General features: G+C 45.7%; 1 protein-coding gene across 3 annotated transcripts in view; it reads left to right on the top strand.

Moving 5' to 3' along the window:
- The first annotated feature begins 18,924 nt into the window (after nucleotides 1-18,924).
- The window catches only part of LOC121855866 (protein SSUH2 homolog), a 103,172-nt gene continuing 102,272 nt past the window's right edge, over nucleotides 18,925-19,824 (top strand). The window contains exon 1 of one of the 3 annotated variants that reach the window (XM_042351035.1): nucleotides 18,925-19,028. The gene's annotated coding sequence lies outside the window, so the exon portion shown is untranslated. Of the gene's footprint in view, nucleotides 19,029-19,386; nucleotides 19,492-19,824 lie in introns of those variants that run through there. The other 2 variants (XM_042351040.1, XM_042351047.1) reach the window with 2 other exon arrangements.

Here is a 19,824-nt window from a genome sequence, read left to right as displayed (position 1 = left end):
AATGTTTTCTTTGTTATTCCTTGACGTGTGTTATCTTAGGTTATCTCATCTTGTGTTATCACCTTTTTGATTTACAGGTAATAAATGATCACACCTTTCTGTTATCTTTACACCAGAGTTATTATCACAGTGACCGAAGTTATTGCCTTAGTGTGTGATGGTGATTTAGTGGTTGATGCATGTTTGATGGGCGTGGAGTGTGGGCGTAGTGAGGGAAGGGGGGTGTGGGGAGGGAAGGGGGTGTGGGGAGGGAAGGGGGGTGTGGGGTGAGGGACTAGGTTAGAGTGTAGGGGTGGGCAGAGGAGGCGCGGCACACACACACCTCTGAATCACGACAACACGGAGCATATATATAACCTGGTGGTGTATATTGATCCAGTTCTTCACGGGAGTCACTTTGTACTGTTGGTCAGGTATACCACAACCTAACCTGACCTAGTCTACCTTAATCTGCTCTGACCTCACCTGACCTACCCTACCTTAATCTGCTCTGACCTCACCTGACCTACCCTACCTTAATCTGCTCTGACCTCACCTGACCTACCCTACCTTAATCTGCTCTGACCTCACCTGACCTACCCTACCTTAATCTGCTCTGACCTCACCTGACCTACCCTACCTTAATCTGCTCTGACCTAACCTGACCTACCCTACCTTATTCTGCTCTGACCTGACCTGGCCTATCCTACCCTAACCTAACCTAACCATTAAGACTTGGACCCATTACCACAGCCAATTTGGACCAATTACAACCTGGGTTCATTAGGGCGGGACCTCAATCCTAATGGCTAATTGCGGTTAGGTTTAGGGCCTAATTGAACCAGGGCCTATTAGGACTAGTTCCGAATAAGCCGCAGTTGTCAAGGGTGTCAGGGGTGAAGGGGGAGACGTAGTGCTAATATTCTCAGGGCTATTGGTAGAGGTGTGACGCTAGAGGGTTCAAGGTGTGACGCTAGAGGGTTCAAGGTGTGACGTCTAGGAGGTTCAAGGTGTGACGCCAGAAACTTCAAGGTGTGACGTCTAGGAGGTTCAAGGTGTGACGCCTGGGGAAGTTTAAGGTGTGACGCCAAAGACTTCAAGGTGTAGCTTCAGAAACTTCAAGGTGTGGCGCCAAAAACTTCATGGTGTGACACTAGAAGGTTCAAGGTGTGACGCCAGGAGTATACCGCGGCCCAACGAACTTTACAGCGGCTCAACGAACTTTACCGGCCCAACGCACTTTACCGCGGCCTAACGAACTTTACCGCGGCCTAACGAACTTTACCGCGGCCTAACGAACTTTACCACGGCCTAACGAACTTTACCGCGGCCCAACGAACTTTACCGCTGCCCAACGAACTTTACCGTGGCCCAACGAACGAATCACAGCCGGTTAAAATACCTCATTAGATCTGTACACTAAGAAACATTTGAACCTGTGCGTGAATATTCGGATAACTCATGTATAACGACGCTTATATTGACCCTCCTCTTATACCAATCATCCGTATTGATTCAGTTTATTTATTTATTTTTGTAAGCGTTCTTTTGATGTTTGATAATGATGTTGAGGGACAGTAGAGCGTGTAGGATAATAAGTTTAAAAAGTTTAAACTCTAAATATTATCAGAACAGTGTCGTGTGTGTGTGTGTGTGTGTGTGTGTGTGTGTGTGTGTGTGTGTGTGTGTGTGTGTGTGTAGATTAACCCACTTTGATGCTAACCTAACCTAACCTAACCTAACCTAACCAAATAACGTTAGGGTAGTTTTCTGTCTATAGGTAAAAAAATAAGCTAGGGTGTCTAATCTTCAGGTATATTTATAATTAGTTATTTATACATAAAAATTATAAATAAAAACTGAACAAGGACACGAGGAATCATTAATTCCTGAACAGTAGTGAAGAAAATTATTAACACACAAACACACATTATAAAAAAGTTCCCAAAAAAAATTATTATTATTTTAAAATTTGCGAAACGTTAGCTGGTATTTTGGTGTTTGTTTGTCAGTGAAAATGTTGTTCAGAAATACAACCTTCATCTGGCTCCATTACTCATATTTTCGTGTGTGAATTGTGACTCATACGCTCTATAATTGCTACATGCTACTATATTTGATACCATGATGCACTGCCTCTATAAAAGGTAATATTCCGCCATAGTGTTATCACCTGTGAATGACATATAGTAAATATAATGATTTTACCCAATAAGTGAACAGCCTATAACTCTCTTTCCTTTATATTTTTTTATTGATTTTTTTTGTGTAATTTTAAGTGACACTGTAGGATATATTGGTACGTGTAATTACAGGTGTATGGGTGTATAGAGAGAGAGAGAGAGAGAGAGAGAGAGAGAGAGAGAGAGAGAGAGTTGGAGATATGGAGAAGGAAAAGGGGGAGGGGAGAAAGAGAGAGATGATGAAAGAAAGAGATAAAGAGAAAGAGAGGAAATGAGAAAATAAAAAAAGTGTGAGATGTAGGAAGGAAGTGACAGGTGGAGACAGGAGCAACTCGTCCCTGTCTCACGTCACTACAGGTAAAAACTTTGTGTATAAAAACCGTCGCCTTAATTACGTTGGTCCAATTTTACACAGGAGTCAGTAGGTGTGTGACGTCTGAGTCCCCCACACGGTGTAGCGGGGAGGGTGTAATCTAGTGTAGGAAAGAACTGGTACCTAGGTGTATATATTATTGGGTGGGGTGTAGATGTGGTGGGGTATGGGTGTGGTGTGGGCGTGGTGGGGTGTGGGTGTGGTGGGGTGGTGTGTGGAATGGATGTGGTGGGTTGATTTGATTTGATTTTGCCGCTTACAGCGGCTACTTTATTGTGCACCCCACACTCATCCTTTGAGCGGTAGCGCAAAGGGATTACAGAGTAGGGTTTACAAAGGGTCATAATAATTAACCCCCGTTGTCAGGATATTATGGCACTGAATGTTACACAGTATTTCATTTACATTATTTGTTTAGTTCTATACATAAAAGGTAACTTATTCACAAATGCGTGAGTACAGGCGTGTGAGGCAGTATGTCTGGCCTCACACTTTGTTATTCACATTTACGTGGGAGGTATTCAAGCACATTGCGTATTTGGTTCTGTACATGAGAATTGATATAGTTACTAAGTGCAAAAAAGTGGATACAATTTTAATATGTCGGCTATCTTGCCATTACACTAGAGATGAAGTGTAGTGCCTTTTCACACACAGTGTGCTTGGACCTGTCCCTAAAAGGTTCTATCTTCACACAGTCGAGGACGTAGTGTTCAAGTGTGTGGCTATATGTATGGCCACACACTTTACATTTAGTTTTGTTTACATCTGCTTGAGGAACATACTGCCAAAGGTACTTATATCCTAACCTTAATCTAGCGGTTACAACATCTTGTAATCTAGTGATCTTGTTACTTGCTCGGGGATGTGGTGGGGTGTGGATGAGGTGGGGTGTGGATGAGGTGGGGTGTGGATGAGGTCAACACGCCACCAGCTGGTCATCCTCCGCACCGCCTCATTAGACCAGCTTTTATTTACCAGGTGCTGAGCATGACACAGTGCCACCTGGGGGAGGGTGAGAGGTACGGGGAGAGGAGGGGGTGAGGTGCAGGGGAGGTAGAGGAGGGGAGAAGGGGGTGAGAGGGAAGGGAGAGGGGGTGAGAGGAAGGGGAGAGGTAGAGGGAGGGAGGAGAAAGGGGGTGAGAGGAAGGGGAGAGGGGTGAGAGGGGTGAGAAGAGGGACCAGGCACCACCATAAGGCTACATCATTACTCCTCCCTCTCATCACCCCCTTTCTCTCCCTTCCTACCTTTCATGCTCTTCCTTCTCTCCCCTCACCCTTTTGCCCTCTATAACCATTATTCTCTCCTCTCCCTCTTCCTCTTTTTCTTCTTCCTCTTTTACTTTCTAGTGTAAGCCATAACACACCTCTCTCTCTCTCTCTCTCTCTCTCTCTCTCTCTTGATACATTGTCATCCCTCAGCACCTCCTTCTCTCACCCCCATCTACTGCCCTCACCTAGCCCCGATTAGGTGACCTCTAGGCCTACCAGGTGACCTCTAGGCCTACCAGATGACCCCTACCATAATCAACTCCCTAAGCCTTAACTAATTTAACCCTAACTTAACCTGACCTAACTGTACCATAACCTAACCAAAATAAATCGGGTTCGTGTCCGGATTTGGATTCAGGTTCGGGTCTGGATCCAGTAGTTGGTCCCCCCACCAGGTTCTCGCCGCCAGTGTTGATCTCGGCCCAAAACGCGCGCCAAAAATTCTCGCACATATATTTTTGCATAAATATTTTTTTTTTATACTTGGGAGTCCAGCTAATGAGCAAACAATTCATCAGGCGCCTAATTAACCCCAAATAAGAGACGCGGGAATAAAAAATAAAAAAGTGTACGGTTGAAACTAACACTGACGGACCATCGACCACCTGGTTATACATTGTTCATCTGGCGGATTTTATTAAGATTTTTGTTTTTCTTCTCAATTTATTAGTTTCTCATTTGATTTATTAGTTTATATGGACTGTCTTTTGTTACGGTCGACCATTTTAAGACTTTCAAAACGGCGTATCTTTTCAACTAGGTGCTCCTAATGACGTAATATCGATTTAATTAACACTCAAGACTAAAATTTGAGTCCCCCAGTTCGAGATTATCATGAGTTAGTGAATCTTGCCTCAGTTAGTGTCTGGTGAAGGAGGAGTTACAGCGTGTTAAGAAGGTAATTAATGTTGTTTTTGTCTTAGTTTTAATCGCTTGTAAGAAATATGTTGTGGAGGTGACGAGCTGGGGCGGGGCGGGGCGGGGCGGGGCGGGGCGGGATCATTAGTGAGTCATTATAGAGTCTTGATGAAGTAGTTGTATCTCTTGATCACCGTCTTTGTGTTTTGTTAATGTTAATATGTTGGTTCGTCTTATGTATTACTGCAACAGGGATTAGGTGTTTCAGCTCTTATGTCTCATTATTATTAATTCCACTTCATTTTTATTCCATGTGAAGATGAATTGTTTAAATCTTCTTCTTGAAACATTGTATTGTCTGAACTATCATTAGACCTTACCGTAACTACTTTGGCTTCAGAGCTCGTTAATTCCGGAACACAACCCAACCCAACCCAACCTAACCTAACCCAACCTAACCCAACCCAACCTAACCTACCCTAACCCAACCTAACCCAACCTAACCCAACCTAACCTAACCCAACCTAGTCTAACCTAACCTTTTACCTGTAGTGACACTCTATACACTTTTACAATAGGTGGTTTAGTTAATGCTGTAGATGACCAATAATGAACTCTGTGCTCTCTGTCTATAAGGGTCTTGAAATGTGACTCTTGGGAGGTAAAAGTCCCTCATCCAGTTGTATTTTTGAGTGAGAGACTCGTAATGACATTTGGTATTCCCAGGTGAGGTCACTCGCTCACCTGGACAAGAGCAAATTTACCTGTTGTGAACGGAATGTCTAAGAAGTTAATGTAAGTTATTCCACAGAGTTGTTCTCCACACAGTCTTATAGTTTTCTCACCATGGATGCCAATTACTCGAGACTAGATAGATCTTTACCTGTGCTTGATAATTAACACTAATAGGCAGGTAAAGAGTACAGTAAAAATAATAGTTTATTAATTTTTTCGACCTTCACTACAACTCTTGAAAATTATAAGAAACTGGAACTAGATAATGTTTAGGTGAGAGAAGGAGGTGGGGGGAAGGTGCTGGGAGGAGGGGAAGGTGGGGGGAGGAGGGGAAGGTGCTGGGAGGAGGGGAGGTGCTGGGAGGGAGGGAAGGTGCTGGGAGGTGGGGGGGTGCTGGGAGGAGGGGAAAGGTGCTGGGAGGAAGGTGCTGGGAGGAGGGAAGGTGCTGGGAGGAGGGAAGGAGGTGGGGGGGAGGGGAGGCGTCAAGGTGATCAGCGAACCAGTAACATGAAAAGCGAAGACAATGTAAACAATGTGTTGAGGAATGTTGGTAGTAAAAGGAGGAGGAGATTGCAGAGGTCAGCTTCACGACCCAGGGCTCAGGCAAGAAAGTCAATATGCAACACATTTCGCATTCCAGCGTTTCGGAGCTGAACGAGTCCATCCTCTGCATCTTGAAGGCCGGATTTTGAGCCGCTATTTCACGAAACTCCATCTTACTGCCCCCCGAGGATTACTCGGCCTCACCGACGACAGCTTCCCACCACGTTTTACTACCACTCACTAATTCCTGGACCCTGACCTAACTCAACTGCATGGAACCTAACCCGTCCTAACCTAACATAACATAATCAAATATAACGTAACTCATTCTAATGTGACCTACCCCTGACCTAACCTACTCCTGACCTAAGTTTCACCTACTCCTAACCTAACCTACCCATGACCTGACTCCTACCACCAAACTCGGTGTTTTAATAGGAAATACTCGGCTCCTGGGGTCAGGTCTCCGCCTCTCAAACTGCAGCTCTTAAAACAACAAACTTCCCAACCAAAACGCTTTATACCACAACGTTTTGGTCCCTGGCGCCAGAATAGACTACATTTGAGGGGAGAAAGGGAGGGGGTGTGGCTATAAGGTGGGGGTAGTAGGGGCCAGGTGGGTGGGGCAGAGTGGTGGGGTAGGGGAGCTGGCTGGTAGGGGTGAGTTGGGGGTAGGGTGATGTGGATAGGAGGAAGGCGGGAACTGGCTGGTAGGGGTGGGGATGGTAGGATAAGGAGGGTAAGGGTAGGGATGGTAGGGGGAGCTGGGTAGGGGGAGCTGGCTGTAGGGGGATGGTAGGATAAGGAGGTAGGGGGATGGCAGGGGAGCTGCAGGGGAGCTGGCTGGTAGTAGGGATAGGGGTAAGATGGTAGGGAGAACTGGCTGGTAGGGGGAGCTGGCTGGTAGGGAGCTGGCTGGTAGGGTGGGGGAGCAGAGGATAAGGAGGGTAGGGAGGGGATGGCAGGGAGCTGGCTGGTAGGGGGAGCTGGCTGGTAGGGTAGGGATGGTAGGGTAAGGATGGTAGGGAGAACTGGCTGTAGGGGGAGCTGGCTGGTAGGGGAGCTGGCTGGTAGGGGAGCTGGCTGGTAGGGTAGGGATGGTAGGGGAGCTGGCTGGGGGGTGGATGATAGGGAGGGAGAGATAGGATGGTAGTGGTAGGGGATGGTAGGGAGCTGGCTGGTAGGGGTGGGGATGGAAGGATGAGGGTAGGGGGAGCTGGCTGGTGAGGGGAGCTGGCTGGTAGGAAGCTGGTCGGTAGGGGGAGCTGGCTGGTAAGCTGGCTGGTAGGAGTGGGAGGTGGGGGTAAGGATGGTAGGGTAGGGATGGTAGGGGAATGAAACCAAATCGAGAGGTCTGTAATTTAAAGATTAAAATCGTAATCGAACTTAAAACCACGAAATTTCCTCAAATATCAGTTGAAAATAAGGCGGTAAACACGGTAATAAGGTGAACATAATTACACCCATTATAAGACTGATGACATAGTTAAGGTAAGCAAGAGGTCGAGAGGCTTATAGATACCTGTGGTGGTGGGTGGGGAGAAGCAAGCAAGGTGTGGTGGGGTAAATAAAGGTGTGGTGGATAGTGGTGGATGGAAGGTAATGAAGCAAGGTGGGGGGTGGGGGTAATGAAGCAAGGTGGGGGTGGTGGTGGGGATAATATTACAATGTTGTCCTTTAATATATTTTAAGAGCGAAATGTATAGACGACATAAAGCAACTAACATTACTTCAAGCAGATGGTCGTCAATCCTTCCATAGCAACAAAGGATTTACGCTCTTACCCCGGACTGTCAATATCAGATCCTCACTCGGAAAAACTGTCAGCTGAAATATATACGATTGTGTTTACTGTCGAGACGAGGTTATAATAGTCCCTCCACTTATAAACGTCTTTTGCAACGTTTACTGGAGGGAATTACGTCATGAACAAATTACGTCATGAACAAACAGATGTCAGGGTTACCAACATAATTTTTCCTCTTTTGTTTACTGATGTTGTTGTACAGTAGGTTGCCAACATAATTTTCCCTTGTTTACTAATGTTGTGCTAATGTTTTTTGGTCGACTGTACATGAAGTTCAGGCCATGGATTTTACCGGGTTCATAATAGGTTGAAAATTATGCCATACCTGGAACTCCAAATCCGGAACCGTATCCCTAAATCCAGAACTGTAACCTTAAATCCGGAACAACACCTCAAATCCAGAACTGTATCCCAATCCGGAACCCTAGCCCTAAATCTGGAATCCTACCCCTAAATCCAGAACCGTAGCCCCATGAGCCCCTTACGTGTTAAAAAGCTCCGAATCCTGGAAATTTCTGTTCCTTCATTATATTTACGTTAACGAGGACCAGTCTCTTGCACATATATAAGAAAAATCATTAACTTATAAATAAGGTCAAAGTTTATTCATTCTAAAGCGTCTATTGATTATTTACCTTAGGGGTTCAGGGTTTCGGTAGGATTTCGGATCCGATGTATTCCGAGTCTGAGAAGTAATTGGTCTTATCTGAAACCTACCTGACAGTGGCCACGAATCTCCGTGATGAGACATCGTCCGCTACCAGTGAAACAGAACCACATTAGGAATTATTTACGTTCTGAACCTGGTAAATCCGTCTTTATTATTGTTGTTGTATTTGATAGAGATGAGGAATGACCTTTATGTGATGTTAAGATTAAGGCGGTGTTCCGAGAGGGGGCTCCCATGTGAAGGAGGTGGGGAGTATTCTCTCTGTGAGTGATGTAGCACGTCACCTCCCTGGCTCTTCCTTGGTGTTCACTGGTCCACAACCTCTTGTAAGGCTTGATCAAGTAGGACCTTGTGTGTTGGAGGCACAATAATGTTCACCTGAGGCTCGTTTACCTGGAGCTCCGATTCTCTAAGGTTTAACTTAAGGGGTTCGGGTTTTATCAAGGGTTCGGAGTTGGCAGGACATTTTTGCTGAGCCCATAGTCTCACACACACTGTAGACGGTGCCATATTTACGGTGCCACCTTTAAACCCCCGACTGTGACCCCTCTCCTACAGCCTCGAGTCACTGAGATTCATCCAGATAAAAGTTTGATTTATTTGAGGTCAACCTTTCAGATCTGAAACTTTTTACTTATTCAGAAAGTTTACAAATAGAAATTATACAAAAAAAACACAAAAGTTAGACATGGCTGAACGTTTTGATTCCTGGCGAGAAGATCCCAGAGGAGGTCACGATTTCATATTGATATAAACAGTATATTTGTCTAGACTTACAGCAAACATGGAGAGTAAATGTCTGGTGGATGTAAGGCAAGTTTATGGTACAATCTGGTGTAAGTAAGTACATTATATACCAAGGACTGTACGTGGGACATATTAAGTACACATTCATATACGTCATAAAATCTACCATTGGTATAAGCCATTGACTGTAACAAGGAGATAAATTTTGGAAATATATAGAATAAGAACAAGAGGATCATCAGGTCATTATCGCCTCACCTCTCATGGTAATAATGAGTAAAGTTGAGGACCAGCGGCCGGTTGAGATGGTATGAAGGAATTAATTAAAAGTTGGGTCGTGGTCAACAGCCTTTAAATGACGTTGGTTTATGGTCCACAGATGTAGTGAAAAATGTCTTACACACACACACACACACACACACACACGGTCTCCAAAATATTGTTACCCCATGTTCGGTAAATTATATGATCTCCAATCCTAGAAGGCCTTCCTGACCTGACCTGAATCCTAACCGTTACCTAACCTAACCATACCATGAGGATTAGAGTCCATTAGGCTTCAGACTGGTAATCATTAAGACTGGGATCTGGGGGCCAAAAAGTTGTAATTCTTGTAATTAGTTTTATAATGACTTTTAAATATTTTATTCTATTCGACAATTACCAACTTCTTGTACCTTTAATTTGAGTTGCCTTTACCTTCACGTGTTAGGAGTGAACACGTAGACCGACACACTACTTCATATACAGAACTACACCAAGAGTTTTATTCCATCTAAAGCTTCAAGAATATAACCTTGAATATTTGACTTGGAGTGTAAAATGACTGCCTACAAGTGGACTCCTACAGAACCACACTCACACTCTGATGTACAGCTTTCACACACACTTAAAGTACCGACACACTCACTATACACCTCTCACTATATAAACACTCACTCTCCGCACACTAGCTGTACATACACACACACTCGCTGTACGCACACATTGCTGTACACACACTCACGTAACCGGACATGTACGTTGAGGCACCACGCCAATATCCATGATGGATTCTTCCTCACATCTCTTCCTCCCTCCCTCCTCCCCCCTCCTCCTCCCTCGACTTCCTTCCCTCCCTCATTTCTTGCACAAGCATTCCATATTCTCCTGCATCCCTTCTCCTTCTCTTACCCTTCACTCCCCATATCTCTTACCTCCCTTCTGCCTCCACATCCCCTCATCACCTCCATCCTCATTCCACCTCTACCTTCCACCGCCCTCCCCCACCGGATCCCCTCCTCATTCTACTTCCTTTCCTCTCTTCTGCTCTCTCACTTACAAACCTTCACCTCCTCTCCCCCAGCCTCTCTCCCCAACCGAACTTTCCTCCCAGTAACGTCACTCCCTCCCACTCCCCATCCCCAGTTCCTTCCCACCTCCTCAACTCAACTCCTCCTCCCCAATCTCCACCTCCCATCTTCCCACCATCCTGATCCCTTCCTCCTCCCCTTTCTCTCTTTCTCACTCTTCTTCCTCTTCCTCCATCTTTCCTCTCTTTCTCTCCGTCCCTCCTTCAAGGTTCCTAGGAGCCCTCCCGGACCCCATGAGAGAGGGCGAGTTGGTCGCGAAAAATTTCCTCAGCCTGTCTCAAAGGAGACCCGACCAGGCATATCGGTGATGAGGGCGTGAAGTCGTCTGTGGTCTGGCTGATTGTGTTCTCTGTGGCTCCCCTGGTGTTGTCTTGGGTCCTCTGTGGCTCCCCTGCTGTTGCCTTGTGTCCTGTGGCTCACCAGTGGGTGGGTCTTGCCTCCTGTGGCTCACCAATGGCTGGGTCTTGATTTCTGCGGCTCAACTGTGGCTCACCGTACATAGAGAACAAAACAGAAGATAAAATTGCACAAAGAAAGGGAGAGAGGGAGACACTGGGGAGAAAATTAAAAGTGATGAGCGAGAGAAATAAAACTGAGGTAAGAGAGAAAGAGAGGGAGGGGAGAGAGAAAGAGAGGAGGAGGAGAGAAAGAGAGGGAGGGAGGGAGAGAAAGAGAGAGGGAGGGAGGGGAGGGAAAGAGAGGGGAGGGAGGAAGAGAAAGAGAGGGGAGGGAGAAAAAAGAGGGAGGGAGGGAGGGAAAGAGAGAGGGGGGAGGAACAGAAAGAGAGGGAGGAGGAACAGAAAGAGGGGAGGGAGGGAGAGAAAAAGAGGGAAGGTGGGGAGAGAGAGAGAGAGGGGGAGAGAGAAAGGAAGGGGAGGAAGGGAGGGAGAGAAAGAGAGAGGGAGGGAGGAAGAGAAAGAGAGGAGGAGGGAGGAGGAGAGAGAAGAGGATGATAAAACGGAGGGAGGAAAACGACAGGGTTTGAACAATAGAAGAAAGAAAGAAAGAAAAGAAAGAACGAGAGAAAGAGAAGGGGGGAAACAAGATGTGGAGAATATATTGTATTTTGTGACAGGAACTATACTCAATATCTTAAATGAGTTAATTTCGATAAGGCTAAGATTGGTTAGGTTAAGTTAAGTCACATTAGGTTAGGTTAAGTTAAGTCATATTAGGTTAGGTTAAGTTAAGTCATATTAGGTTAGGTTAAGTTAAGTCACATTAGGTTAGGTTAAGTTAAGTCATATTAGGTTAGGTTAAGTTAAGTCATATTAGGTTAGGTTAAATTAAGTCATATTAGGTTAGGTTAAGTTAAATCATATTAGGTTAGGTTAGGTTGTCATATTAGGTTAGGTTAAGTTAAATCATATTAGGTTAGGTTAAGTTAAATCATATTAGGTTAGGTTAGGTTAGGCTAAGGTTAGGTTAGGTTAGGCTAAGGTTTGGGTTAGTGCGCGTCCACCGGTCTCCCGTATTAGTAACAGTGTATAATCTTAAGGAAAATTAAGGGTCGCTGTCCCCAGACATTGTCCAGACCAGACTGTCCTTATGGGAGGCTGACCCGAACGATTGTAGATGATTGTGAGGGTCGGATGATTGTGAGGGTCGGATGATTGTGAGGGTCGGATGATTGTGAGGGTCGGATGATTGTGAGGGTCGGATGATTGTGAGGGTCGGATGATTGTGAGGTTGGATGATTGTGAGGGTCGGATGATTGTGAGGGTCGGGTGATTGTGAGGGTCGGATGATTGTGAGGGTCGGGTGATTGAGGTCGGATGATTGTGATGGTCGGATGATTGTGAGGTCGGGTGATTGTGAGGGTCGGATGATTGTGAGGGTCGGATGGTGAGGGTGGGTGATTGTGAGGTCGGATGATTGTGATGGTCGGATGATTGTGAGGGTCGGGTGATTGTGAGGGTCGGATGATTGTGAGGTCGGATGATTGTGAGGGTCGGATGATTGAGGTCAGGTGATTGAAGGTCGGATCATTGTGAATAGAAGGCTGTTTTTCTAGGTTGTATGTATGTATGTATGTATGTATGTGAGATGTATGTATGTATGTATGTTGTGTATGTACTGTATGTATGTATGTATGTATGTATGTATGTATGTATGTAATGATGTATGTATGTGGGTGTTGTATTAATGTGTATGTATGTATGTATGTATGTATGTATGTATGTATGTATGTATGTATGTTGTGTTGTTGTATGTACTGTATGTATGCACGTACGTATGTATGTATGTATGTATGTATGTGATTTATATGTGTGTGTGTGTGTGTTAGCTCCAGCTGACTGTGTGATGACTGTAGCGAAAGTCAGACGAAGTGATTGGAGATGACTGTGATTGGTAACTGGGCTGTCAGGATGGTTGTGATTGTTAAGAGTGGTTAGGTTGGATGGTTGTTGGGTAGTTTGGTTGGTGTGGATGGTCGTTGGTTAGTTTATATGGTCGTTGGATAGTTTGTGGTCGTTGGATAGTTTATATGGTCGTTGGATGGTCGTGGATGGATGTTGGATAGTTTGGATGGTCGTTGGCTCGTTTAAATGGTCGTTGGATGGTCGTTAGATAGCTTGGATGGTCGTTGGCTCGTTTAAATGGTCGTTGGATGGTCGTGGATGGTCGGGGGGGTGAGGTTGTTTGGATAATCAGGTCTGGCTCGTGGGGCAGCGAGAAGGCATTTGAATATTTTCCACGGTGCAGTCTGAGATAATTGACCCACGCCAAGCTAGTGTTGAGTGCGTGATGGTGTTGTGACGGTGTTGAGTGCGTGACGGTGTTGAGTGTGTGACGGTGTTGTGACGGTGTTGAGTGTGTGACGGTGTTGAGTGTGTGGCGGTGTTGTGACGGTGTTGTGACGGTGTTGAGTGTGTGACGGTGTTGAGTGTGTGATGGTGTTGAGTGTGTGGCGGTGTTGAGTGCGTGGCGGTGTTGAGTGCGTGGCGGTGTTGTGTTTGTGTAGCGGTGTTGAGTGTGTGACGTTGTTGAGTGTGTGGCGGTGTTGAGTGCGTGGCGGTGTTGTGTTTGTGTGGCGGTATTGAGTCTGATAGGGGAAGGAAGGGAAGGGAGAAGAGGGAGGGAGGAGAGGAGAGTGATGGAAGAGTCTTTGAAGGAAGGAATTGCGATCAAGAGAGGAAGAAGACAGGAAAGGAGGAAGAGAGAGGAGGAGGAGTGGAAGGAAACGAGGGGAGAGGAGGAGGAGGAGGAGGAGTGGAAGGAAACGAGGGGAGAGGAGGAGGAGGAGGAGGTTAGGGTCGGAGGAAGAGAAGGAAGTAGAATAGGAAGGGAGGAGATGGGGTTATTTTAGGAGGAATGCCGAGAGGGAAGGAAGAGGAAAGGGAGGAAAGGAGGGAGGAAGGAAGGAGGGAGAAGTAACAGTGAGGGAGTGAGAGTGGTGGTTGTTAGGGAGGAAGTGGTGGTTGTTAGGGTGGAAGTGGTGGTTGTTAGGGAGGAAGTGGTGGTTGTTAGTGGTGGTTGTTAGGGAGGAAGTGGTGGTTGTTGGGAGGAAGTGGTGGTTGTTAGGGAGGAAGTGGTGGTTGTTAAGGAGGAAGTGGTGGTTGTTGGGAGGAAGTGGTGGTTGTTAGGGAGGAAGTGGTGGTTGTTAGGGAGGAAGTGGTGGTTGTTAGGGAGGAAGTGGTGGTTGTTAGGGAAGTGGTGGTTGTTAGGGGAGGAAGTGGTGGTTGTTAGGGAGGAAGTGGTGGTTGTTAAGGAGGAAGTGGTGGTTGTTAGGAGGAAGTGGTGGTTGTTAGGGTGGAAGTGGTGGTTGTTCAGGTGGAAGTGGTGGTTGTTAAGGAGAAGTGGTGGTTGTTAGGGTGGAAGTGGTGGTTGTTCGGGTGGAAGTGGTGGTTGTTAGGGTGGAAGTGGTGATTGTTAGGGTGGAAGTGGTGGTTGTTAGGGTGGAAGTGGTGGTTGTTAAGGAGGAAGTGGTGGTTGTTAGGGTGGAAGTGGTGATTGTTAGGGGTGGAAGTTGTGTTTGTTAGGGTGGAAGTGGTGGTTGTTAGGGAGGAAGTGGTGGTTGTTAGGGAGGGAAGTGGTGGTTGTTAAGGAGGAAGTGGTGGTTGTTAGGGAGTAAGTATATATTTGTATATTCATTTCATGTTATTATTGTTTACTAATATATATATTCCTCGGCAGGTGGGTGTTGTGAGGAGGACCAGTGATTGGCTGGTGGCGGCCAGGTGTATCCTCGCTGACCCCAGGTAAGACCAGGTACTAGTTGTCAACACTCCAGGTACTACTCTGTAAACCTATCTACCTGTAGCAGAGAACCTTCCCCGCCAGGTGAGTTTGTGACGGAGTGGTTATTGTACTGAGTTGTCAATCTAGAGTCCCCGAGTTCGAATCGAGTTTCAGGTGTGTTATACGGCTTGACCTGACACCCTGTCCCTAGCAGAGGTGTGTCTTACAGCTGAGGGTGACGTGGGAGTGACCTGACCCCGCTTGTTGTCACCCCCCTCCCCCTTAAAGGTCATGGCCTTAATCTGGCACCAACTGCCCTCAGCCCCCCCCCCCCCGACTGTCAGCTGGTTATTATAAATCTTAACAGTTTTGTGGTCAGGCGTTTAATTTGGGCTCCCAAAAAAATTCTCCTTTTCAAAGATGACAAATGTTCCTCAAGGAGATGTGTCTCAGGTGTCTCGGGGTGATTATTTCTTCTTGGGGAGAACAGATATTACAGGTAAGGGGGGGGGGTCACCAGGAGCCGTCATTCTTCTATCCTTCATTCCTTTTTTTTCTTTATCCTTTCTTTCCTTAATGTGTTCACTCCTCCATTCTATCTATATCCTATTCCTTCCTTCCTTCCTTCCTTCCTTCCTTCTTCGTGCCTTTCTATCTTTCAGCTCTTCCTTCTTTTATTCCTTCCGTCATTCATCCCGTTCTTCCTCCTGTCTACGTCTTCCATCACATTCTCTCCAGTTATCTTCTCTCCTTCCTCTCATCTCCCTCAGTTCTTCTTATCTCTCTCGCCGTTTCCTCCCCTCATCATCATCATTCATTCCTGTGTTCCTCCCTCCTTTATCTCTCATAATCTTCCTTTTATCTCCTTCCTCTTATCTTCCTCCTTTCATCTATCACCTCTTTCCCTTCTAATCTTCCTCCTCTTCCCCCTCTCATCTCCCTCCTCTTCCTCCTGTTATCCTCTTCCTCCTCTTCGTCTTCTCATATTTCCCCTTCTCCTCCTCCACTCCTCTCCCTCATCTACTCTCCCTCTCCATTTTTGTTCATCTCCTCCTCCGCCTCCTCCTCCTGCCTCCGCCTCCTCCTCCTCACCTCACCTCCTCCTCCTCCTTGCCGTGTTTACCCCAGGCAATCGTGTGTGTGTACCGCCATCCTTACCTGTTTGTCTTGACGGATTTATTGTAAAATTGCCCAAATAATATATTTTTTTACACCCTGTGGGGGTTTGGGGGATGGAATCAAGGTTCAGCTGTAGTGGGGTTTATTTTCAGTGTTTCCTGAACTGAACTGAACTGAACTGAACTGAACTGAACTGAACTGAACTGAACCTTTTTTATTATTCTTTGCTGTTATGACTTGTTATGGTTTGTTTTTCGTCTGTTTTGATGTGTTCTTCGTCTATGTTGTGGTGTGTTATTTGTTCTATCTCTGTTGATCCATACTTGTTTTATTATGCCTTGTTCTTGTTCTTTTAAGCTCTGTTCTTGTTCTATTGGTAAACACCTTTATCTGCCATGTGGATCAAATAATCTGGTAAAAAATTTCGTGATGAGAACTGCCAAATACCTTAAGTTTTATTCCTACATATATTTTATGAATACATGTGTCGTGTGTATGGGGGAGCAGGCATAAGGTAATACACTGGAGAATACACATACTTATATCAAATCTTTTCGTTCCAAGTTTTAAATTGTGAAGATGGAAAAGATAACGATGCCTTGTTGAGACTATACAATTTTTTTTTTCTCTCTCTCTCTCTCTCTCTCTCTCTCTCAGGCTAAAAGTGGTCTAGTAGAAATATTAAACTGTATACATAAGCCTCCCTTAACCAGTGTGAGTAACGGTAATACTTCTCACTGTTGATCTTGTGTACAGTATCTGTCCCACCACCTCCGCCGCCCTGCTCTTTTCCTCCTGCTTTTCTCTCCTCCCCCTCCTGCTTCCTGCTCTTCTCCTGCTTCCTGCTCTGCTCTCCTCCTCCTCCTCCTCCTCCTGCCTCCTGCTCTCCTCCATATAACAAGTGATAAAACAACTCCAACTTCCTGAAAATACCCGGAGTCGGATTCGGATTTTTAAGAGTGAATCCTCGAGTTTGTTTACCTTATGTGAGAGTGTTTGGGTTTAGTTACGATAGATAGGGGTTAGGTTAGGTTAGGTTAGGTTAGGTTAGGTTAGGAAATATACCGATTCGTGGCTCAGTGACTCCTCCTCCTCCTCCCCCCACCTCTCCCTCCTCCCACCTTCCCTCACCCCCCAACACCTCACCTCCCAACACCTCACCTCCCTACCTTACCATCACATCCCACCATTACGTTCGTCCTTACAGAAATAATATGCACAGTTACCATTAGTTATGATCCCGGGCGAGATACTGAACCACGCTAGTTGGCTTCACGAGACACCAGCCATCCGTCACCAAGACCCGAGGTTGGCGTTCTTGTAAGGGCATCCGGATTTATGCGATTATTAATATTTTGATGTAGTGTTATTATTTAAGTTGGTTTTCGTTCGTGTAGCTGTATCCGGATTTATAGTGTTTTTGAAATTACGTTTTTTGTCGTTTTTGTAATTGTAAACTGGTTTATTATTATTATTATTATTATTATTATTATTATTATTATTATTATTATTATTATTATTATTATTATTATTATTATGTGTTATTATTACTATTATTATCATTATTATTATTATTAAAAGTGATATTTATATTATTATTTAAGCCGTCGTTTGTGTAATATCAAATTTATTGAGATTGCTAAAAACATTGAGATTTATATTATTATGAAGCCTTTATATATTTGTACTGTCATTAAACACCAGATGTATATGGCTCAATAACTCGGGTTTACAGATATTAAATACTAACTCAGAGGGAATGTTGCATGTTGATTTTTATTTTGTTATTATTGTATGTTGTACGTCATGTGGGGGGTTGTGGTGTGCCCGTGCAGTGATGTCCCTCCACCCACATCCTCCACCCACCCTGGTTTCATGGTTCCTTCTAATCACTTCCTTCGTCCTCCACTAACTGCTGGTTGTTAGGGAGGAAGCTGAATTGACCACTACACTTGACTAATCCTAGAAAATTGCCAAATAATATATGAAGCACTGAGGCGGTAAAGACCAACAGACACACGAGAGTAAACTAAACCTGTAAACAAATGTCAAAACAACAATTACAGGTCAAACAAACACACAAGAAAACTACAGGTCAAACAAAAACACAAGAACACTGATGATAACAAATGTGACTCAGTATAGTTAGCGAGCAAGGACATTAAGGCACTGAGAGAAGTAACAAAATCACACACAGGTTAAGGTGGGTTAGGTACAAAACTTGGAGGGAGAAGTGAGAGAGGGCGAGGAAGGGAGGGAGGGAGAGCGGGAGATGAAGGGAGGGAGAGGAGAGCGGGAGATGAAGGGAGGGAGGGAGAGAGAGGGAGGGAGGGAGGGAGGGGAGGGGGAGGGGGGGAGGGAGAGAGAGGAGATGAAGTGAAGGGAGAGGGAGGGAGGAGGCGGAGATGAGGAGGAGAGAGGGAGGGGAGGAGAGGGAGATGAAGTGAAGGGAGGGAGGGGAGGGAGGCGGGAGATGAAGGGAGGGAGGGAGAGGGAGATGAAGGGAGAGATGGAGAGAGAGAGAGGGAGGGAGGGGAAGAGAGAATTAGCGACCGAGTCCCCAAGTATAGCAAGAAGCGCTCGTCAGTACCCAAGTGTAGCGAGAGGCGCTCGTCTGCCCGCCTTGCCGTAGTCGTAACAGGTTGTATGCAATTGGAGTCACGTCTGGTCATCGTACGGGAGCTGCATCTATTGTCCCAGTTCCAGAAGTTGGTGGTTAGCGCGGGTCCGTCCTCTACTGTAGCTTCGCGCCGCTGTGGTAAGGGTATCGCCTCATCGTGACGGCCACCAGGATAAAATTGGGTTAAAATGAGCCGTAGCGTAAAAATCGTGGAGTATTGTTAGGTATTCCGCACGCTATGCTCGGTGTAGTAAAGCAGAATTGACAGTTGCCGCCGGCCATAAGCCCAGTACGTGCACTACATGGTCTGCCTAATTCCTAAATTGGTTCCGGTAGATTCAAACTCCCTCCTCCCGTGCCCCTGTAGGCGCCCTAATAGATTGGGATGCTCTTACAATGTTGGTAAACGCGTAGAAAAATAAAACTTGTGATAATTTTCCTCAGCGGTCATCGTGTGAGTATCCTAGTGGCGGGCAAGGACGGAACCACCTTAGTTGCTGTGTGGACGTGGGTGGGAGTGCACGTGTCCGCTCCGATCGGGACCTATATTTCCTAAATTCGGATACCATCAATAACGAAAGAAAAAATGTATGATTATAAATAATGCTTTAGTTTATTTACATGATCTATAACTTGAAATATATTTTTAATAAATTGTTGATTGAAAAAAAAAAGACAATTGTTACCTGTGCTCAGGTTGGAAGAAAAAGATCAATTTTTGGGGTTAAGTTGAGTGTCGACGAGAAGTTGACGCAAAGTGGACAGTGTGTGACCCTCGTGACCCCCTGACCTGAGGGTGAAAGACTTACCTCTGACCTGGTTCTTGACTGTGTTATAAAATGTCACAGAACTTGGGTGTATTTGACCTACAGAACCAGACAGTTAAAATCAATTAATCGACGGACCACTATGTTGAGACCCGGCCATAGTGCCGTTGTGTCACTCGGCCATAGTGCTACTGTGTCACTCGGCCATAGTGCTACTGTGTCACTCGGCCATAGTGCTACTGTGTCACTCGGCCATAGTGCTACTGGCCCTCACACCGTTAATTGTTGGTGTCATAATGAACCTGACACCATTTATGTTTTGTGATAATTATGTCATCATGGTGTCAAGTGTGTCACCCTGGCCCAGATAACGTTAATATAAGGGTGACTAGTATACCAGCCTAGCCTTGAGGGTGTCAGGTGTAGTATCCTGGTCCTGACACCATTAATTTCTGGTATCAGGGGTGTCATCCTGGACCTGACACCCTTACATTTGGGTGTCATGTCAGGCATGTCTGGCCGGAGGAGCAATGTCAAGACGGCTAAGTCATGTCAGGCCGGCTAAATAAGTCATAAGAAGCCGGTTAAATAAGTCGCGTCAGGCCGGCTAAGCTAAG

Source organism: Homarus americanus, unplaced genomic scaffold (genome assembly GCF_018991925.1).
Source record: "Homarus americanus isolate GMGI-L3 unplaced genomic scaffold, GMGI_Hamer_2.0 scaffold1024, whole genome shotgun sequence".
In the NCBI taxonomy this organism is placed as follows: domain Eukaryota; kingdom Metazoa; phylum Arthropoda; class Malacostraca; order Decapoda; family Nephropidae; genus Homarus; species Homarus americanus.
Note: the sequence above shows the minus strand (reverse complement) of the source record. Positions and strands in the feature narration are given on the sequence as shown.